The sequence below is a fragment of the Capsicum annuum genome, chromosome 1 (assembly GCF_002878395.1).
Source record: "Capsicum annuum cultivar UCD-10X-F1 chromosome 1, UCD10Xv1.1, whole genome shotgun sequence".
Lineage (NCBI taxonomy): Eukaryota > Viridiplantae > Streptophyta > Magnoliopsida > Solanales > Solanaceae > Capsicum > Capsicum annuum.
In genome coordinates, this window is record NC_061111.1 from 151,591,074 (window position 1) to 151,615,879 (window position 24,806).

Genomic DNA, 24,806 nt, shown 5'->3' on the forward strand with positions numbered 1-24,806 from the left:
GTGAGTTGAAGTTCATGTTGATGTTATTGTGGAGTTGTGATTTATGATCTAGATTACAAGTTTCATGATTTAGTCCTAGCATGTAATGATTTGCATAATGTTCATGATAAACCCCTTTAAGTTGCAAGTTTATTGATGTAGCCATGTTAATTGGATGCATTGATTGTTGTATAACCAAAGTATACTCCCCAAATGTTTGATAAAAATACTTATGTGAAGGAAATAGAGTCATTATAGCGTGTTAGCATGAAATCCCTAATTATGTATAAGTTAATGTATGCCAAGTGTTTGTTGAAAGGCCTTGGTGAATGAATTATGATATGTTGCATGCACTCCCGTTTACATGCATTCCTTAATGAATGAATTATGATACATTGGTATGCATCCCTATACGTTTACATACTTAAGACTTCCAAGTGCTTGAAGAGATGCCTCCTTGATTTTATTATGAATGATAGACTATTGTTATGCTATTCAAGAATTGTCATGCCATATTTCTTTATGTTATCGAGTCTTGGGGGTATTTAATACCTGACAATTTAGCTGATTATCTAGAGCCAGTGTCAGTTTTTAAGATAATCTCAGTTGTGCCATGATCAATAGAACTCAGTTAGTTACAGAACTTAGAGAGACTCAGTAATCTTAGTATCAGTCTATTCCAGTTCAGTATTTAGTTAAGAACTCAGTAGTATTCAAGTATTCAGTCCAAAAACTCAGTAACATTCAGTCAGATAACAAAATTCAGTAGTATTCCGTCAATCAACGGAACTCAGTGAGATCAGTTCAGTTTAGTTAATCAGTACGATTAGTAACAGTTTATTCAAGTCTAGTATGAACTAGGAAATCAGTTCAGTGTCTTTCAGTTGGGAGTAGGATTCAGCACCGAGCGAGCCTAGGGATGAGGGCTCACCCGCTAGATAGGACTGAGATCCCTAAAAGCAATCCCTAAGTTCTAGAAATATATAGCCAACGTAGGCATGAGATGTCACCCATTAGATAGGACTGATGTACTCGGGGATCACCCGCTAGTATAGAATTGATCTCAGGGGTCACCCGCTAGATTAGGACTGACTCCATAATAGTTATCTTTACTCGTGGAACAGTACTGAAACCCTTCCAGCTGGGGTTACAGGTTGGACCCCACTAGTTCAGATTCAGGGCATGTCGGTTAGATGACTACCTCCCACAGTCTCAGTTTCAGATTCAGTCTCAGTAATAGGACTCGGTGTAGTATTACAAAAATCAGGACTATTAGATATAGTCACTCAGCTCAGTAAGGAACTTAGATAGTTCCATAGAATTTAAAGATCACCCGCTAGATAGGACTGATCTCAAATACAGTCAATTATTTTCATCATCCAGAGATTCAGAGATCACATGCTAGATAGGACTGATCTCAGGTACAATCAATCAGAATCAGTATCAGTAGATTCAAAGATCACCCGCTAGATAGGACTGATCTTAGATACAGTCAATCAATATTAGAAAAACTCTGAGATCAATAGCAGTAGACTTAGTTATTCAGTATCCCAGTGTTAGTAAACTCAAATGTTAATAAATTCGCATTTAGAATTGACTATAAGTAAACCCAGTTATCAGTAATCCAGTTAGTTGAACTCAATATTCAGTGTTACTACGATTTAAGTTATAGTTTATGCATTCATGCATGTAATCCTCATTCAGTATACTCATGTTATTCAATCAGCTATAGTTCATACATATGAGCCTTTGTATTTAGCCTTACCTCATCTAGCATACCAGTACATTCTCATGTACTGACGCATACTTTCCTGTGCTATGGTGTTTTATACCATAGGTTTAGAAGCACAAGCTCCAGAGCACCCTTAGCAGTCCAGATTCAGCCAGCAGTAGTAGATAGCAGTGAGTTTTCATCATTCGGGGATGGTTCTTATTTCACTTTATTGCATTAGATTTAGTATTTTTCAGTAGATGGAGTTAGTTGGGGGATTGTCCCATTCAACTCCTTATCCAGACAGTTAGAGGCTTTTAGACTAGAGTTTTTCAGAATAGATGTTAAGACAGTTGTATTAGTATTCTGTTTTTAGTTGTATTTCAGATGTTTAAACCTTATGAAAAGTTTTTCGTTAGTTTTCTGCATTTTTACAGTGTATTATTCAGTGCTCAGTTACAGATATCAGTCAAGGGTTAGCTTGTGGTCCTTCGAGATTATAAATACCGTGTAGCATCTAGGGTACCAAACTCGGGGCATTATAATGTATGACATTTAAGCTTCATCATTCCAGCAAATTTGAAGCTATGATATCAAATAGAACCAATCCTTCATTTTGGGATGTGCAACAACAAAGTCAAACATATCAAAACCAAGACTCGATTCGTTCACTTTGTAGTGTTCGTCATTTTATTTTTTACATTATTTATTCATGTTTTTACAACAAGAATTGTATGAATAATATCTTTAAAAAAGATTTATGTACCTATAAACGTGATGCTTTAACAGCTCATCGACAATCCATTCAGAATAGTCGTTGATCAACTTTCTTAATTTTTTTTGAAGCCTTGTCTGTGATGTTGAACCCTTCAAATGGGTAATTCTTTCATTCTCCCAAATTAACAGGATCCACTTTTTCTTCTTCCATAAAAGAAGTTGATGGATTATCAATTGTGATATTATGTTGTTTAGCAATAGCCTCTATTGTGACATCTATCTGAAAAGCCAAAATTGTCAATGCTAATCACAGATATGCAACATATTATCTATCTGTTACATCATATAGATCCTCTATTGGGACAAACTCAAATAAGTAAAATAGAGTTGTATGATAATTTTGAACATATGACCCATCTGTTACAACATATTACTCATCTATTGGTACAAATTAAAATAGTACTAAGACCTATTTGATTTTCTTAAATAGACGAATATATATTGTAATAGATAATGCATCTGATGTAACAGGTTATATGACAGTTATAATAGATGTATATATCTATTTGATAATTTTCAAAAGATGTATAATTTGTTGAAATAGACGTGTCTATTTGTTTTGTTGGAACAGATGATACACATTCACCTTCTTCAGCTCATGTTTCTCTCTTGTGGCCCTTGTATGTTGATCAAAGGTGCAAGACAAAGACAGAGGAGTTGTAATTTTGTTTTTTTCAATGCTTGATGATGCCTTGGAAATTTCTTTCCTTCTCCTCTTAGCCACGTTGATATCTAGTAGAGTGTGTGGATATGAAATTCTTTTTTATGGAATGGCACCCCCCTTAGATGTCATTTTCTTTACAGAAGAAGTTAATGCATTAATGGCATTAATCACTCCATCATGTTTCGCCTTGCAGTCTTGACATTTGCATGCAGAACATTCGCTAGAAATGGCACAATCTGTATAACCAGTATGATCATTGTCATAATGATTTGTTGTTTAAAAAACTATAAGAGGAGCACCACTACTGTAACACCCCAAAAATAGGTTCCGAGAAGTCGCACGGTGCTTAGGACCACAAGTGATCCCAAGCTAACCCATGAATTGGCATAGTTTTAAGTAACTAATTTAAATATGTATAAAATAACTGAGTTTACTGTGCGAAAAAACATAATCATGATGAAATCTGAATAAAATACAATACTAATATAATTTTATTTCAGATAAAACTAAAAAGAGGAATTAAAATTACATGACTGACTCTAACTGACATCTGTGAAGCCTCTACTATACTGACTACAGATAGATAGGACGCGACTCCAACTGCCACTAATCAATACATATGAGTAAGAAAGTAAAGTACATAAATAACATCTAACTGAAGTCCCCAAAGTAGGAGAACTCATCATGTGTCGGCTGAAATCTGCAACTGTTTGATCGTGACATATGGACTAGTACCTACATTATTAAATAATGTAGCAGATAGACGTATATGTGGATCAGTACTTTAGAAATGTACCGAGCATGTGGGGTGAATGCATTAGTAAAAAAGAACTATAACTAATTTGGCATATAACTTGTAAAGAATGCATTCTAAGTGTAATTGACTCACATTGACTTGAGTAACTGAAAGTTGGAAATCATAAATCATGAATGATGAAGCATGTTGTATAAATTTTGTGAGTCATAACACTTAGTTCTAGAAGTTGTATTTTTACTCTTTCTACTAGTGGAATAAGTAGAACTAAAGTTAAGTCTGTTTTCAAATCATGTAGACTAAGTGTAAAAGGACTCACCTTTGTATCTGTAAACTAAAAGCTAAAATCTCATAGCTAATGACTTATGTAAAACAATATCTGAATAAAATCATGAGCCTTTACACTTAGTTTCCAAAAGCTTTTCTGTTATTCTTTTTTGTTATAGAGGTTCTTCTAACCGACATAAACTATGTAAGATATCATAGAGTCCAACGTCTAGTTCTCCAAAGGGAAAAACCTCACGTTGGGGAGAGGTGTCATACTCTTGCCAAAGAGTATAACCTAATCTAAGTGATCACAATTTGTATCTATCATCCATATAAAAATGGGAATAATCTAAATATGTACCTACATTGGCTCGTAGTTCTGAGAAAGTAGGATACGCTAAACCCACACTTCTTGCTTAGTGCTAAATACTACTCCCTTTAATCTATATGGTCATTCTGTAGGAAATCCACTTCAAAACTAGCATAAGGGTTTATAATGAAAATCAGTTATGCATCTGTCTGTTTTAAGTTGTAATCAAAACTAATATATTTTCTATAAACTGTAATAAAACTATAATGTGAATTCCATATCTTAGATGAGGATTAAAAGATCAAATCCTGCTTAAAAATCTGAATATAACTAATCATAGGATGCTTATAAGCACAATCTTTTTGAAATATCAATATTCAAACTAGGGTTTAATAACCCATGCTCTAAATTCATGTCAAATCAAATAATACTTCATGCTCAACAATCTTCTTGAAATACTTCAATAATTTCAGTCAAGATAATGCAATCAAAATCACAATATGAATCTTATGGATCAAAACATGATCATGCGTAATCTTGATGCACTTAAAACATTTAAATCTCATCTTTCTTTCATATAAATTGCAATATAATATCATGCTTAAATCTCAATTAAAAATCTTTAAATCAAAGCATAAATAGATGAGAACAAGCATGCACATTAACACTTAAATCCATAAAGTCAAAACAAGATAGGTTGGGTATGAACCCGAATTGTAATTTACGTAAATACAACTTTAAAACTAGTTTTGGGAACAAGGATGAAAGAGTATCCTAGTTCATAACCCTACATACCTTAATAGGTTTGATTTGATGTAGAAAACTTGACTTTGAAACCCCTGGAGATGATCTTGAAAGCTTTTCTTGGGATTCTTGGATTAGGAAACTAAATGCTTGGTTTTTCTTGAAGAGATTGTTATGGAGTCTTGATGATCTTGAATGGAGATTAGGGTTTGTTCTTAAGGGATGCTTGGAGAAAAACAATGGATATAGAGGTAAATAATGCTCCTTGGGGCTTTAATTATCTGTTATGAACGAGTTAGGGTGGAGGAAAAGGCAAATTTGCCCTTTAAAATGCGAAAACAGAAACTGAAAATTTGGGGAGGGCGACGGATCCCCCGTTGTGGGCTAATTGCGTGACCTCACTCCTCTCTCATGAAAATGGCTATAACTTTTCTCTTGGACATTGTATTAAGGTAAAATTGGTATCGTTGGAAATCTAATTCAATTATCTATAATTTGGTGGGTCTTGAGATACAAAATTCTATGTATATCAAAAGTTACACACGTTTAAAGTAGACCCTCGTAGAATCAAATACTAAACTTTGAACGAATGAAAGGCTCTTAGCTCCACTTTGTTCTAAGTGCTTTCTATGAACATCTTTAACCTTGAAAGTACTTCATAAACTAGGATAATGATCATGAAACTTAAATTCACTTGGAAATAATTTGGATTAAAGTTTACACATGTAGAAACAACAGTTAGAATTCTAGCGTGAAAATACGGGGTGTTACAACTACCACTACCACTACCATCATCAAAAACAACAAGACCATCCTCCAAAATTGTTTTTCTTATGATTGTTGTTGCTCCAAACAATTCCTCCTTTATTCTATCAATGACCTTAGGTTACGATAAAGTTTACACATACTATAACGTAAGAAAAAAGGGCATCTTCAACTCTCGATTGGTCGGAATAAGCCACGGATGGAAAATCTAAAATAAATCAGTACATATATTAGAATGATAATGAAATTATTTTTAAAAATCATCAATTAAAACAAAAAGTTAATTAGAATTACACTTACTGATTCCTTCAAAGGCATGAAGAGATTAAGAAATTTTGCGTTTTTATCAGTTTCGGTTGACAACCATCTCAGGAGTCTTGGACAGGAAACTTATTCTCATAGTTCACTTGTTGTCTCAAATAACGAATGACTTCAAATGCCCAAGCCTATAAAATAATTCCAATAAATCAAAAGCATTATTGAATAAAAAAAAATCATGTCATAATAAAAGAAATATTTACCATGAAAACCTATGGAAAGCCATATAAGTTGACTGTCCTTGATGTTAATGGAGTCAACAAATATTTGACAGTCATTTTGAAGCTTTCATAACCTCAATGATAGCTGTTAAATGCCTCAAGATCCTCAGAGAGCTTTATCAAACCAAGTGGTAAGTTGTTGTTGACGTCTCTCACCCAAAGAACATTATGTACAAACTAAACCAAGCACAATGATTGTTTGTGCTTCTTTGAAAGTCTTTTACCTATCAACGCTTCTATCAAATTTATGTTTTTAAAGCTTGGACCAACAAGGGACACCAGGTTATCACGATCACTCAACTTATCTTTGCCTTTTTTTAGTATACGGGGTGCCTTTTTTAGGTTAGAATAGGTATAACTTGAGAAGGAGAAGGAGGATAATATTTTAATTTAGTAACTATGGCAAACTCCTTCCAAACAAAACAAACAGGCATGCCACAGTAATTTATCCTCACCTCATCCATCTTATCTTTGTTTTCATACATAAACCTATGCTTGAGAAGATCATATACAATTTTTATTTGGAAACGACCATTGTTGTCCTCCGGCAAATCAAGATATTGCCCAAAGCAGTTGTCCCTAAAATAAGCATCCAATTTTTATTCTTGAAGTATTTTTCTAAAGTCGTCAAAAGATTTTCCCATGGCTGACTTAACCATGAAATCACCTATTAAATCTAGGCACCACCGCACTACATCCTCACAAAATAATGATCAATGTTGAAGGTTTTGACCAGCTCTTCGGTGGAAAGGCTAGTAGCAATTGGATCTTCTCTTTTGAAATATTTCTCCTCCCCATGTTTATCATCTTCTGATTTTGATTGAGATAACGCTTGCAAAGTAAGCTCATAGAGTGGTGATATAGCCTAGCTACTTCACTTGTTCCTTCACTTGGAATTGATTTAATTTTTTTTCTTTTGGAATCCATATTATCTAAAAATTTCATGAACATAAAATAGATTATAATTGATTAATGAATCATTAAAAAGGGATAAAAGTAAATCAAAAATGTATAAAAGTAAAATAATAGTTCCAACAGATCATTGGTCTGTTGCACCAGGTAGGATATCTGTTGCATTTTATAACCAACCTGTTGCAGCGGATGAGTAATCTTTTGGAAATAATAAAAATAGATCACTGATCTGTTGCACCAGGTAGGATATCTGTAGCAACATATAACCAACCTGTTGCAGTGGATGAGTAATTCATTGGAAACAATAAAAATAGATCACTAATCTGTTGCACCAGGTAAGTTATCTGTTGCAGCATATAACCAACCTGTAGCAGTGGTTGAGTAATCCGTTGGAAATAATAAAAATAGATCATTGATCTGTTGCACCAGGTAGGATATTTGTTTCAGCATATAACCAACCTGTTGTAGTGGATGAGTAATCCATTGGAAATAATAAAAATAGATCACTGATCTTTTATACCTGGTAGGATATCTGTTGCATTATATAACCAACCTGTTGTAGCGGATAAGTAATTCGTTGGAAAAATAAAAATAGATCACTGATTTATTGCACCAAGTAGGTTATCTATTGCAACATATAACCAACCTATTGCAAGGAATAAGTAATCTGTTAGAAATAATAAAAATAGATATCTCATCTATTGAAACAAATCATTCATCTGTTGCCAAATGAGTTATTTGTTGGATTAATATTGTTTAGATTTCTTCTAAATAGAAGAGTCGTCTATCACAATAGATGAATTATATTTTCTATTCATCTGTTGCATTAGATGTTTAATCTGTTGCATCAAATGTTTTATTTATTACAATAGATGATTTATTTGTTGGATCAGATGGTTAATCTGTTGCATCAGATGGTTAATCTATTGTATCAGATAGTTTATTCGTTACATCAGATAATTTATCTGTTGCATCAGATGGTTAATTTGTTGCATCAGATGGTTCATCTGTTGCATCAGATCACTAACAAATTAAATCAACAGTTCGGCAACAAGAACTACAATAACAATAAAAAAATATATTTTACATCAGAAAGAGTAGAGAAGAAATGCCAGAAATTTGGATTTTATTCAGTCCACATTTTAAATTTAAGCAAGAAATATTGAAATTGTTAATCAATACTAGAAGAGAAGTTGGCTCAAGTTTCTTTGTTTCTTCATAACTAAAAAGACAATTTTTTACCTGTGAACAAAGAAATGGGACGATGAAAAACTCAAAGTTGTTGTCGTCGAGAAAGTTGGCTTAAGTTCCTCTATTTCTTCACGTCGATTGACATTTGTCACCGGAGCTTGAAGTCATCGAAAATTGAAGGGGGAAATTTGCAGAACTGTTGGTTGAGAGAGAGTTGAGAAAGATTGTCGAGAAAGAGGGGGGAGAGAGATGGTTGTTTTGGAGGAGAGGGGTGTGGGTTGATTTGTATTTTTAAAAAGATTAAAAAGTTTTAAAAATATTAATCAAGTCCACAATTAACTTAATCAAGTTTTCTAATTATGTTTGACCCTTTAAGTTGGTCAATGTCACCAATCCTTCATTCAAGACTTAAAAACACCTTTTCTTCCATTTTCTCCACTTTCCCCCCCCCCCCCCCCCCCCCCCCCCCTCTCTTCCCTTATATATTTCTATTTCATATATTATCTCTCCTCATTTATGGCTTCCATCATTCTTCTAGTTGACTAATTCTGTCAAATTATCCATAAAAATATAATTTATCCATTTATTTGAACACAAAATTGTAACATTTAACACTCATTTTGCTAAGATGTTACACAATTTTTTAGAAATATTTTTCTTTAAAATTTGTTGCTTCATATCCTTCAAAGTAATGTTTTTTTCTTCTATTTCACGGAACAACTTCCTAGTTTTAGTACCATACAAGCATGGATACAAAGAAATTATGTAAAATATTTTCTTGCTTGACTCTCCTAATCCAACTAAGAGAGTATTATAATTTCTCCCGTATGCAATTCTTTTATGGTGAGTCAATACCCCTACTAGGAGTGTTCAACGTTCAGATAAAATTGATCTAAATTAAAAAATCAAATCAAATCGATTAAATCAAAATTTATTTGATTTATACGTACGTCATATATATAGGAAAAATTATTGAAACTAGCATACTTAATACTTTAATTATGATAAATAGCAACACTTTCGCAAAATTATAAGTTATAACAAAAGTAGCAATACTTTAACCATTATATTAAAAAGCACGTGGGTTTCACCCAGTTTTTTTACCTTTTCCTATTTTCACTCTACTTTTTTTAATTTCCTCCCATATTTCACTCCATTTTTTTCTATTCCCTCCCATATTTCACTCCACTTTTTTTTTTCAATTTCTTTCTCTTTTTTCAAAATTGTGATCCATCAAATAAGGTAAGTTGATATTTATAGTATTTGCATGTTATCTTTTCATATAATTTATATTTTTAAATTTTTTAGTATTTTTTTCTTCATTCGTCTTCTTCATTTTTTGGGGGGGTGGGGGGTGGGGTGATTTCTTTTTGTTAAAATATTGTGGAGGTCTTCTGTAGCTTTTCCTACGTTATTTGATGGTCTTTTGTGATTTTTTTTTTTGTTGAAACATTGTGAGATTTTGTGTTAAGTTGATTTCTACTCCTATTCAGTTGAATAGAGAAGTTGGCATAGAAGAGGTAAGATCGAATAATTGTGACGAGCCAAAAAATATTGGAGAAATCATGAAACGAAAAACATTGAGAAAACCTTCATCTCCAAAATCCCAAAAAGTGCAAAATATGTGAAAAAGAGGAAGTCAAATGAAAAAAAATAATATGTATTTTTTCAGTTGTGCATATTTATTTATGAGTAATGCATATGTATTTTTTTCAACTATGCATATATTTTTATGAATAATACATACGTATTTTACCAGATTGTATATGTATTTATGACTAATGCATATGTATTTTTCCAGGTACGCATATGTATTTTTGAATAGTACATATGTATTTTCTAGTTATTCATACGTTTTTATGGGGATGCATGCTATATTTATTGATTTGAAAATATATTTTTAGTTCTGCTTAGGTTTTTATAGATGCATATGTATTTATGAATAATACATATGTACTTTTTCACTGTGCATGTGTATTTGTGACTAATGCATATGTATTTTTCCAGAAATGCATATATTTTTTTTCAGTTATGCATATTTATTTATAATTAACGCGTATGTATTTATAATTAATGCATATGTATTTATGGATGATGCATATTTTTTGTCATAATAATATTTTTGATGTCTACATCATGAAGAAGAAGAAATGTATAGTTCAAGCGCAATTAGGCAAATGTATTATGTCACTCTTTGTTATAGAGATTTTGTGTCATATATGTTTATACATACATATGAGTCAGATATGTATTTTTGTAAATATATATGCAAATATATATATGTATGTTTTGTACTGTAAATACATATGCAGATCTGTATGTCTATGTATTTTGTATATTTTTTGTATATGCATATGTGATATAGATATGTGTCTTTCAAAAATAAAAGCAAGAGATAGAAGAGTAAAAAAACGAAAAAAAAAAACAAAAAGAAAAAAACAAAAAAACAAAAAACAAAAATTCAAAGAAAAAGAAATGAAAACTAAAAAAAATAATAAGAAAGAGAAATAAAAGCTAAAAATATAAGTGCAAAAATAAACCAAAAAGAAAAGAAATAAAAGAACAAAAATAGAAAAAAAGTAGAAGAAAACGAAAATAGGAAAAGAAAGAGAAAAATATGAGAAAGGAAAAAAAATTAGAAAATAGAAAAAAAAAAAAAAGAAAAAGGATAAAAAAGAAGAGAGAGAATAGTCAAAAAAAAGTGAAAAGGAAAAAAAGAAAAAGAAAAAGAAATCAAAATAAAAAAATAAAACGAAAAAAATGAAAATAGGAAAAGAAAAAAGAAGAATATGAGAAAGGAAAAAAAATAAGAAAATGAAAAATTAGAAAAAAAAATGGAAAAACGAAAAAGGATTAAAAAAAGAAGAGAAATAGAAGAGTCATATTAGGAAAAGAAATCTTTATAATTAAATGTAGCATGGATTAAGGACGGTTAATTCCCTTATTTAACTCTAACTGATGGGAGTTAAAATAGAAATTACTATTCAATTTGTGTATGTATTTATATAGCAATATTTTACTTAAATAAAAAATAAAATTTGCTATTTTTTGTAATTATGAAACTGTTGCTATAAATGTTATAATTAAGGTTACAGAGTTGCTACTTTTTAAATTTTTGCATATATATATGTACAATTGAAATGAGGCATAAAAAGTTATTTTAAAAGGTGGTTATTGTGGTTGCTCCATTGCAATGCTACTTCTTTGCTCCAATGGTGAATGGTGTTGAAAAAAATATAAAACTGAAAGTAATGAAAAGAAAAAAGGACACAATGAAGTGTTTGTATTTTTTATAAATAGAGTCATACTGCTAAAAATATTCTGTTACAATAAATATAGTTGTTTAAGTTACCTCATACTATTCAATTTTTTTATTTAAATTTTATATATTTTAAAAATAATTATATTTGAAAAGTTACCCGTTATAGATATTAAAATACCTGACAGTGTAAAAAAAAAGTTACACTATTCGTGCATATTAGTTAATGTCATATATTATATGTTTGCGCCTAATAACACCAAAATATAACTTATTGTATATTTTACCCACTTAACTAAATATTGAGTTAGTCACTTTTGTAGGTTTAGATTACATCTAATCACTTGTCGTTCTACAAAGAATTAATTTGAATAAGTTGATTGTTCCTTGTATTGTCCACTTCAAACTTTATGTTACTCATCGTGTTGCAGTTTTACTATGATTTAGTACGTACTACTTGTATGGAGATAAGTGTGTCACGATCCAAACCGAGGCCCTAGTCGTGACGAGCATTCCGAACCATGAAGGCCCCGACGCCCTTCTCTATCCGGTAGTCATGCACAATATTCATTTAATAAAAGAAGATGCGGAAATATAACTTAATACGGAATCATGGTCATACTCTGAACTCAATTTAACGATAAAGAATTTAAAATCCAACAACTCTAGACAATATCTAAACCAGTCTGCAAAATCTCTATTACATGCTAGAATGACAACTGTCTGAATCTGGGACAAGGCCCCCAGTAGACCCAAAACAAAATAAATAACGTAGCCTACAATAAACAGGCCTTCCGGAACTAAGAAGGCCCACCACTGCACAGTTTGCTTTTCTTTAAAATCTCTACTGCTTAGCCGGACCTCTAGATTGAGCCTCAGACCCTGGAAGGTAGGGGGTCAATACAATTGTACTGGTACGCAGAGCAAATCTAAAATAATAATTTTTTTTATTCAACATATATGAGAGCAGTTTAAAATAGTTCATAAATATATCATATGGTAAGAATCACATGGGCATAGTTAAAAGACTATATGAAATCATCTGAACTCTGTGACACTCTTTATTTTACTTCTGCGCTAGGTGGTATACCCTACAGCTCTGAAATTCCATGAGCTATATGGAATCTACCATTAACTCGGCAGCCAAGCCCCCAACCCGAGTTTGCCGCAAGGGTCGGAGTCTCTGTCTCTACTACGCCATAGGGCCGTCGCCAGCGTATAATAATAATATACCCGTATCGGCAAAACACAATTTTAGGTAATGAGTCGATTGACTCGTACCTTCTTCGGGTAGCCACCTAACCCTCTTTAAGCCCATTTTTAACTCTTTAAAACATGTATTCTCTGAAATCAAACTCTGAAAACTCTAGCTCTGTTGTGGCATACGTTTTTATGGTATCGTCATACCAATGACTTGTAAGTCGCATCTCTGAGCCATTAATAGATTATTATAATTCTCTTCTTTCAAAACATAAGGTTTGGGACCACCATATCAATAAATCATTTCAAAGAACTCTTTCTAAAACTCATGTAAACACATGCAAGAAACTCTCTTTTTCAACATTTCAAATACACAAGGTGGTCATGCCAAAGTTCTCAATCACATGCAATTCTTTCTCTTTAAAACAGGATATAGTTATATCAAGAAACTCCCTCTCATCATCTCTAAATCATGTTCAAATACTATGATATTAAGAAAATCACTTTCAAACCATAAAACCTGCATTTCAAATCATTCCTGACAAGATCATAAACTTCAATTCATCACAAGAGAGAGACTTCACATTTATGCTCTTAATCAATCTTAAAAACTCAATTTCATACATATACATATGAGTATAAACCAATTTAAGGGGAAAGGCCTAAAGGCCAAATCAATAATAGCATTGAAACATTCAAAATGTATAATTTAAAACATAGATTTCAAAACCACTTTATAAATTCATGCTTGATAAACCTTAAATCATATTCAAGTGTTTTCATAAGCCCATGTAGTTTTAGGATAAACCCCACGTACCTTAGGTTATGAATTTTGGATGAACGTTTGCTTTTAGAATTCTACTTGTGTTTCTAATGGATGATTCTTGAAGCCCCCCGATTGGGAATTTCAATTCTTGAATCAATTTCGAGAATTGATGGTCAAATCTTGAGTTCCCTTGGATTTTTGGGTTGAAATCCTAAGGAGTGTTCTTGATGAATTTTGAGAAAAATATCAATAAAATGGTGATTTGGGAGTATAATCCCGTGTTAAGGATAAAAAAGAGGTGGGGGAAAATGACTAAATTGCCCCCTTGGACGCGGGTTTTAAAAACTGAATCAATTGGGCTCGACGCGATACCCGACACGCCGCGCCCTAATCGTGCCAAGCCTCAGTAATTTTTGCCTGGCAGTTCCTGCACAAAATTAACCAACGCAATGGGCGACGCAGCCCGCCAAGATCGCGTTGGTCTACTGTTTTGAGACACCAAACAAGGTCTAAGCGCGGCCCAAAAAATCTGACACTTGTCCGAGATGTACTATCGACTTACCCCATCGTGAATCAACTTAAAAATTAACTATCGGAGGTCGGGAAGGTCGTAAAATAACTCCTCAAATATTTGGAGCTCGAAATGAGACTAAGTCCTTTTGACACTTATAAAAATTTTCAAGTTTTCAACTCTATAATCATCCTACTAGAAGATAACACATGGAGGACTTTTACGGGGTGTTACAGTGTGCAAGCCCAGAAACTAGAGAAAATTGAAGGAAAGGTGTCTTTTAAGTGTTGAATAAAGGATTGGTGACATTGACAAACTTAAGCGTCAAACATAATTAGGAAACTTGATTAAGTTAATTATGGACTTGATTAATATATTTAAAACTTTCTAATCTTTTCAAAATACAAATCAACCCACATCCCTCTCCTCCAAATCAACCATCTCTCTCCTCTCTCTTTCTCAATAGTCTCTCTCAACCCTCTCCCAACCAATAGTTCTGTAAAATTTCTCCCTTCAATCCCCAACAACTGCAAGTTTCGGTGACAAATAGCTAGGCGAGTTCTTTTTCGACTTTCAACCGTCAATAGACATGAAGAAATAGAGGAACTTAAGAAATAGAGGAACTTGAGCCAACTTCTCCGGCGACAATAAGTTCGAGTTCTTCGTCGTCCCATTTCTTCTTTCACAAGTAAAAAATTATGTCTTTTTAGTTATGAAGAAATAAAGGAACTTGAGTCAACTTCTCTTCTAGTATTGGTTAACAATTTAAATATTTCTTGCTTAAATTTGAAATGTGGACTGAATAAAACCCTAATTTCTGGCATTTCTTCTCTACTCTTTTCGGTGTGAAATATAATTTTTTTATTATATTTGTAGCTCTTGTTGTCGAATTATTGATTCGATTTGTTGGTGATTTTTGGTCATTGTTGATGTTCTTGGTATGAGTATGTGTTGGTGTTGCTGAATTGATTTGTTATTTTTCTTGGTAAAAATAGTGTTGCAAGAGATAAATCATCTGATGCAACAGATAGATCATGTGATGCAACATATATTTGATGCAACAAAATTAACCATCTGATCCAACAAAAAAAATCATATGTTGCAAAAGATGAAACATCAGATGCAACAGATTAAACATCTAATACAACAGATAAACAAAACAGATAATTCATCTGTTGCGACAGACGACTCTTCTATTTGAAAGAAATCTAAATAATATTGATCCGATAGATAACTCATTTGGCAACAGATGAGTGATCTGTTTCAACAGATGTGTGGCCTATTTATATTGTTTCCAACGAATTACTCATCCCTTGCAACATGTTGGTTATATGTTGCAACAGACAACCTATCTATTTCAACAGATGAGTGATCTATTTTTATTGTTTCTAATGGATTATGCCTTCCCCACAGGGACCAGTCTTGCTTCCATCTCCTTAGCCTTTGCTATGCCTCATTTTTCCTTCTTTGGGCCAAGAAAGGAAGCAAGTTTAGCGAACATAGAGATGGAAAGAGATGGATTTTTCCCAGCTATTGTCAACCGTATCTCGGGAACCCCCTAACTCTTGATCTCAGACCTGTGCTTTCTAGGTCTTTCGACCACTAATATTTACTGATCCGCTGCAATAGGTTGGTTTATGATGCAATAGATTACCTACCTAGTGCAACAGATAAGTGATCTATTTTTATTATTTCCAATAGATTACTCAGCCACTGCAACCGGTTAGTTATATAGTGCAATAGATAACCTACTTGGTGCAACAGATGAGTGATCTATTTTTATTATTTCCAATAGATTACTCATCCGCTGCAACAGGTTGGTTATATGTTGAAACAGGTAACCTACCTGCTGCAATAGATGAGTGATCTATTTTTATTATTTTCAATAAATTACTCATCCGCTGCAACAGGTTGGTTGTATGCTGCAACAGATAACCTACCTGGTGCAACAGATGAGTGATCTATTTTTATTGTTTCCAATGGATTAGTCATTCCTTGTAATAGGTTGGTTATATGTTGTAACAGATAACCTACCTGGTGCAACAGATGAGTGATCTATTTTTATTGTTTCCAACGAATTACTTATCCGTAGCAACAGGTTAGTTATATACTTCAACAAATAACCTACCTGGTGCAACATATGAGTGATCTATTTTTATTGTTTCCAATGGATTACTCATCTGCTGCAACAGGTTGGTTATATACTGCAACAAATAACCTACCTGGTACAACATATGAGTGATCTATTGGAACTGTTATTTTACTATTGTACTGTTTGATTTACTGTTATCCTTTTTTAACGACATATCAATCAATTATAATCTATTTTAGATAATATGAATCCCAAAAGAAAAGAAATTGAATCAAGTCCAAGTAAAGGAACAAGTGAAGCAACTAGGCTACATCTACCACTCTATGAGCTTGCTTTGCAAGTGTTATCTCAATCAGGAGAAGAAAAAGATGAACATGAGGAGGAGGAATATTTCAAAAGAGAAGATCCAAATGCTAATAGCCCTTTTACCAAAGAATTGGCCAAAACGTTCAGCATTGATCGTTATCCTGTGAGAATGCAGTACGATGGTGCCACAGATTTAATGGGTGATTTCTTGATTAAGTCATCCATGGGAAAATATTTTGACATCTTCCAAAAAATATTTCAAGAACAAAAATTGGATGCTTATTTCAGGGATAGCTGCTTTGGCAATTTTTTGATTTGTCGGAGGACAACAATGCTAGTTTCCAAATAAAAATGGTATATGATCTTCTCAAGCGTAGATTTATGTATAAAAACAAAGATAAGATGGATGAGGAGTGGATAAATTACTGTGGCATGCCTGTTTGTTTTGGTTGGAAGGAGTTTGTCATAGTTACTAGATTAAAATGTTATGCTCCTTCTTCTTCTCAAGTTATACCTATTCTAACCCAAAAAAACACCCCGTATACCCAAAAAAGGCAAAGGCAAGTAGGGTAATCGTGATGACCCGATGTCCCTTGTTGGTCCAAGCTTCAAAAACATAAATTTGATAGAAGAGTTGAAAAGTAAAAGACTTTCAAAGAAGCACAAGCAATCATTGTGCTTGATTTGGTTTGTACATAATGTTCTTTGGGCGAGAGACGTCAACAACAACATACCACTTGGTTTGATAAAGCTCTCCTAGGATCTTGAGGTATTTAACAATTATCCTTGGGGTAATGAAAGCTTTAAAATAACTGTCAAATATTTATTAACTCTGTTAACGCCAAGGATAGTCAACTTATATAGCTTTCCATGGGCTTTCATAGTAAATGTTTATTTTATAGGCTTGGGCATTTGAAGTCATTCCTTATCTGAGACAACAAGTGAACTACCAAGAAGAAGTTTCCTATCTAAGATCTTTAGATGGTTGTCGGCGAAAACTAATAAAAACACAAAATTTCTTGATCTCTTCAACCCCTAAAGGAAGTAGTAAGTCTAATTCTAATTATGATTTCATCATCATTCTAATATAGGTACTAATTTATTTTTAGATTTACCATTTGTGGCTTGTTCTGACCAATCGAGAGTTGAAGATACCTTTTTTCTTACTTTATGGTCTGTGCAAACATTATCAAACCCTATGGTCATTGATAGAATAAAGAAGGAATTATTTGGAGCAACAGCCATCACAACAATAATAATTTTGGAGGGTGGCATTGTTGTTGTTGATAATGGTAGTGGTAGTGGTGCTCCTCTTACATTTTTTATAACAAGAAACCGTTGTGATTATGATCATACTGGTTATACAGATTGTGCCACTTCTAGAGAATGTTCTGCAAGTAAATGCCAAGACTGTAAGGCAAAATATGATGGAGTTATTAATTATATTAATGTATTAACTGCTTCTATAAAATAAATGACATCTAAGAGGGGTGTCATTCTATCAAAAAGGATTTCATATCCATACACTTCAATAGAGATCAAGGTGGCTAAGAAGAGAAGGAAAGAAATTTCCAAGGCATCATCAAGCATTGAAAAAAGTAAAATTACAACTTCTCTGTATTTGTCTTGCATCTTTGATCAATGTACAAGGGGCACAAGAGAGTAGTGTAACGTCCCGAGTCTATACCCCGAATGCTACGTGGTGCTAGCGACCTCGAAGAACCACTAGCTAACCCATGAATAGTACCTGCTGTGAGCACTGAACAATTGTAATACTGTAATAACAATATATTTGAAATGAATGCAAAAATTTGCCATAAGGTTAAAATCTAAAGTAAATACTGAACATCCATACTGAAACTGAACATCTGTCTGAAAATATTCTAGTCTGAAAAGCCTCTACTGTCTGAACATGGAGTTGATGGGAAAAGTCCCCAACTAACTCCGACCACGGAAGTAAACTGAATACTGACAACTGAAATGATAAATTCATCCTTGAAATATGAGGGCTCACTGCTAAACCTATTACTGATAATCTGGGCTAATAAGAGCGATCAGGAGCCCGTGCGTTTGAACCTATGATACAAGACTTCATAGCACAAAAGAAAAGTATGTGTCAGTACTTCAAAATACTGGTATGCTAAGTGAGGTAGGCTGATATGCATGGGTTCATATGAATAAACAATAACTGACAGAATAACATGAGTATAACTAAATGAAAGAACATGCATGAATACGTAAACTGTAATTGAGATCATGATAATATTGGATATTGAGTTCTGAATACTGATTAACTGATATTTGAGTTTACTAATACTGTATTACGGATACCTAAGTGACTGTATCTGACAGTCCTAATTCTGTGGAACTATGCTGAATTCTGTACTGAGCTGAGTGACTATGTCTGATAGTCCTAATTTCTGTAGAATTGAACTGAGTTCTATACTGAGACTGGAACTAAAAATGAGACTGTGGGAGGTAATCATCTAATCAACATGCCCCTTCTCTGACTGATTTATGGTCTAATCTGTAACCCTAGTTGGAAGGGTGTCAGTACTATGTCACAGGTAAAGACAAGTACTGAGTCACCCTCATCTGGCAGGTGGTCTGAATGAGAATGGTGGTACCCTCAACTAGCAGGTTAAAACACCTCATCAACCGTCAACTAGCAGGTTAATGTCTCAACCTATGTTGGCTACATAGCTCTAGAACATAAGAACTGCTTCTAAGGATCACACCCTCTACTGAAAGGTGAGTCCCCATCCTTGGGTTCACTCGGTGCTGAATCCTTCTCCCAACTAAATAGACACTGGACTAATTTCTAAACTATTCTAGGTTAGACTGAACTATTATGGATCATACTGTTTAACTAAACAGATTACTGACTGAGTTCTAAACAGATTACTGACTGAGTTCTGAACTGATTACTATACTACTGATCATGATACTACTGAGTCTATTTCGTAACTACTATAGCTCAAGGTAAACAGCTAAATTTTTGGGTATTAGATATCCTTAGGACTCGATAGCATAAATTTTAAGACATAGCACAACCTTGAAATATGATAACTAATTACTTGGTCACTATTCATTCATTGGGGCATTCTAACAAGCACTTGTAAGACATGAACTTGTATACAAGCTAACATGATATGATTTCACTATTCAACTCACATGACCAATTCATCAAACACCTGGAGGGACTAGCATATGCACATAATACTAGACAATAGGTGAGCATCACAATTTCAAACACCAATTTCACAATTTAAGGGTTTTAGCATGAATCCACATGATACTAATCACATGATAAATAATTTCACATGAACCTTGCAAATAAATCATGAACTAGAAACCCCATTAACATGATAGTTATGAACACAATTAAATTTAATCATGAAATTCATCAAATCCATTTACTTATAGTTTCAAAAGGTTTCTTGAACTCCAAGGGTGGAAGGAACCCTTGGATGAACACTTAACATACCTTGATGCTTGAATCTGAAAGATTAATGGTAGGTTCTTGAGTCTTGAATTTGAATTTAAATTTCCTTGGGTTTGTTCTTGAGAGCAACTTGTGAAGAATGAGTGAATTTTGCTCTTAGAGGGTTGAATTTCATGTTTTGGGGAATGATAGACATGGGAAAAAATCCAAATACCCCTGAGGACACGGCTTTTTAATGATTGAAAATTGGCTTAGCGATGCATAGAACGACATGCCGCATCGATGGGGTCGATGCGATGGCTGACGCGTTGCGTTGAGTCCACATCGGTTCACTGTAAATTGGCACTGGGAGCTGGGAAAAACATTTATCAACACAATAGGTGATGCAGCGCGTCGAGATAACATTGATTCACTGGTTTAGGCTTCCAAATGAGCTCCAAATGAAGTCTGAGAAATCTTAAACTTATCCGAGAGCACCTACTAACGTTCCTGATTGTGAATCAACCTGATGGACGATTCTTTAAGGTCATAAAGGTCGTGAAATAGAGTCGCCAACTTATGAAGGTCAAAATAACACTAAGTCTAAATACTGAGCTAAAAATTTTTAAGTCTGAGACCCATTATTAAGCTTTAAGGGAATGAATTAAGTTTAGGATTTTGCAGGGTCTTACAAGCAGCATGAGCTGAAGAAGGTGAGTATATAATATTTGTTCCAACAAACAAATAGACACGTCTATTTTAAAAAATATATACATCTGTTGCAAATGTCGTACAACCTATTACATCAGATGTGTTATCTATCGCAATATATTTCCGTCTATTTTAGCAAATCAAGTAGGTTTTAGTAATGTTTTAATTTGTACCAATAGATGAGTCATATGTTGTAACAGATGGGTCATCTTTTCGAAATTATCGTACCGCTCTGTTTTACCTATTTGAGTTTATCCCAACAGATGCTCCATCTAATGCAACATATATATAATATGTTGTATACCTGTGATTAGCATTGATAATTCTAGATTTCTAGGTGGATGTCACAGTAGAAGCTACTGCTGAATAACATAATATCACAGTTGATAATCCATCAACTGCTTCTATGGAAGAAAAAAATGTGGAGTCTGTCAGTTCAGGAGAACGGAAGAATTACCCGTTTGAAGGGCTCAACATCGCGAACGAGGCTTCAAAAACACTAACAAAGATGATCAACAACTGTTCAGAATAGATTGCTGATGGGCTATTAAAGCATCACGCCGGCGGTACATAAATCTTTTTTAAAGATATTGATTTATACAATTCTTGTTGCAAAAATATGACATTAACACATATAAATCATGTAAGAAATAAAATGACAAAAACTACAAAGTGAACGAATCGAGTCTTGAATTTTATATGTTCGACTTTATTGTTGCACATCCTGAAATAAAGAATTGGTTCTATTTGATGTCACAATCCCAAACTTGCTAGAATGATGAGGTTTAAATGTCATACATAGTACTATTAATTAATACTTTATTTAATTGCATTTGTGTATTAATTTTTTTATCACTTAATCTAAAATGTTTGATAATATGTGCAACACGTCGATGTCATTTTTTACTACTTTCGAAAGAAGGTCAAGTTGCAAACACAAGAACAATACAGATACACGACAAATAATTATTTGTACAAAGTTTATATTAACAATGCCTACGATAGGTTTTGTCAACAATAGCTGAAAGTTTTTTGAAATGAGCAATGCTTAATAAACATCATCAAAGGTTTTAGCATTTCAGCTGGCTTACCTTAGCATTTGGTCGACGAAGTGTACATCCCAATCAATTGCGATGATGAATTCCACTGGATGTTGACTGTCGTCGTTCTAAAAGAGAGGCGCATCCGAGTTTATGACTCAATGTCATGGAGGAGAAGTTCTGAGATGTAATTTGAGATACAAAAATTGGCCAAAATATTGCCTACTTACCTTGATATAAGTGGCTTTTTGAACTAAAAAGTTCGTACTGATTGGTCAAAGATTGAAGCATACCGGGATAAAATTGGTAATCGATTTGATGTAGAATATGCTGAAGGAATTTCTCAACAACCCATTGGTAGCCTGTAAGTATCATGATTTAGTTTCATTTCATAAATTTCACAATGCTTACATGAACTGTAAGATATGGATTATTTGTTCTTTTTAAAACTTAGGGATTGCGGTCTTTTTATTGCCGCTTACGCCGAGTATTTAAGCGATAGATTATAAGTACCAAATGATGAAGTTGATGTCGGATTACTTCGCAAAAGATATGCTACTCTTTTATAGAAATACGAATAAGAAAATGCTCAAAAACCGTACACAAGTGACATTAAAGATCCACGACGACCATAGCCGAATTCCACAGCACCGGATGAAGAACAACTTGTCCATATTGAGTAGATATTTATAGCATGAGTTTTTCAAAGTAATAACCTCTCCTTGGTAATTGTTGGCACCAAAGGTTAAATTGTTGATTTATTTGTAGAGTATATCATTTATACCCATATTGATTTTTTACAGTTCATTTATTTTTGAATTATTTCATGTAATTTCTGAAGGCTTTAATTTATTTTATGTTGTCTATGAATATAATTTAATCCTTAGTTTTGATCTTATTAATTGAAATATAATACTAGATTCAAATATCGCAACAAATAATACATATGTTGCAACAGACGACATATCTGTTGGAAATTATCAAACAGATTTAGATATATATTGCAACATTTAGGTCATTTGTTGAAAATTATCAAACAGGTCTTCCTACTTTTTTTATTTATTACAATAGATTACCTATCAGTTGCAACAAATAGACTATATGTTACAACATTTTGTATATCTGTTGCGACAGAGACAAACATCTACATAATGAAACAGACGACCAACCTTCTGTAACAGATAATCAATCTGTTGTATTATAAAAGAATCAACTTTCATTATTTTTTGTGCCCATACCTCTTGCATGTTTTCCATAATGGCATCGTACAGATTGGATATTTTTGTTTTGGTCAGCAAATATTCGATATATGCAAGCGAGTACGGCCCTTACGCGGCACCGATTTTATTCTTTTGATGGTTCATGCCCTTGTTTTGACCTTTAAAATACCATGCTTTCTTTATCAAGACTTCCACTGGCAAATGATCCATTAGTTTACTCTTCTTCAAAAAACTGGGGAGCAACTCCAACAGTGGCTGCATGTGGATAAAAAAAATCTTCATTGCAGAAGACAGGTAAGTTGCAGTCATAAACCTTAATCTTTTCCTCCTCAAGAAGTATCTCAACAGCGAGAAAATGTTTGACTTCTATGTTGATGACTGCAAGAATTTTCTTTGACTTGGTCCAGCTCTTGTTGTGTGGATATGGTCTCTTCCCTCTAACATAGTTAATCATATCTTCCTCCCATTCGTACGTAGAAACTAACTGATCAAATCCTCGACCACTGGAATTTTCATCTAATCCTTGAGATAATTGTACCAATTCTTAAAATTATTGTAGAAGTTGAGGTTCATTATCCTTTCGGCATATCACAAGCATCGGGGTACGGAAATTGTCTGCCCCTCATGAGGCAGAGAATTTTATCAACAGACTGTGATATAAGAAGATAATTTTTAAATAGGTTAGTAATTGTAAAAAAGAAAAAACATAGTGGAAAGATACAACAAATGGTTAATTTGTTGCAGAGGGTTCTCTGAATTTGTTCATAAATTACCCAGCTAACGCAACTTATGCAACAGATATTTAATCTGTTGCAATATAACAATCACCAGTTGTGCTAGAATACCCAGCTGTTGCAACAAATAACATATCTATTACGTAGCTTCTTTTTTATGGAGTAGATTAGAAGGATAGGTTAGGAAAATTAAACTTACCTTATCCACGCACCACTTACACATAGTTAAAATGCTCCTGAAGTTTTGGGCGTTATACATATGCATGGTGTATTCTTCTGCTGTTTTCTTCTTCTTAGGATTCTTGGCATTTTGTAATTCTGTCCTCTCTTGGTCGCCCAACCTCGCATATATGTCTACCTTCTTCAATGGCACCGTAACTTCAACAACTTTTAGAGAGGGAGGAGTTGCGATCTTTTTTGTTTTTAGGCTGAAGTTTATTTGGCTAATTTATCTTTTCTTCCTCCTAACTACCACTGTAGGAGAGTATGGTGACCTTACCTTCTTGGATGGAATGACACCCCTAAAGTAATAAAAGAAGTCATCCCCAACTCCTGCTCAGTAGGCACGATCTAAGGATGCACAACCTATAAAAAAAGACAGATACATTTGAACTATATAATAATAATTTGCAGTCAGTTGGGTTTTATGTTAACACAGTCAACTAATGCAACAAATGATCTATCTGTCATAACAGTTGATTTGAATGTTGTAACAGATTAACCATATGTTGTATCAGATTGCTTATCTGTTGAATAATTAATAGTAGATGGGTAATCTGTTGAGTTGGGTTCAGTGAACCAGAGTAATAGATGGTTAATTTTTTGTGAAATATGGATCGTCTATCGCAACAGATTACCCATCTATTGCACCAGTTGCAATGGACGGGTAATCTATTGCAATAGATGACTCATCTGTCGCAACAGATGGCA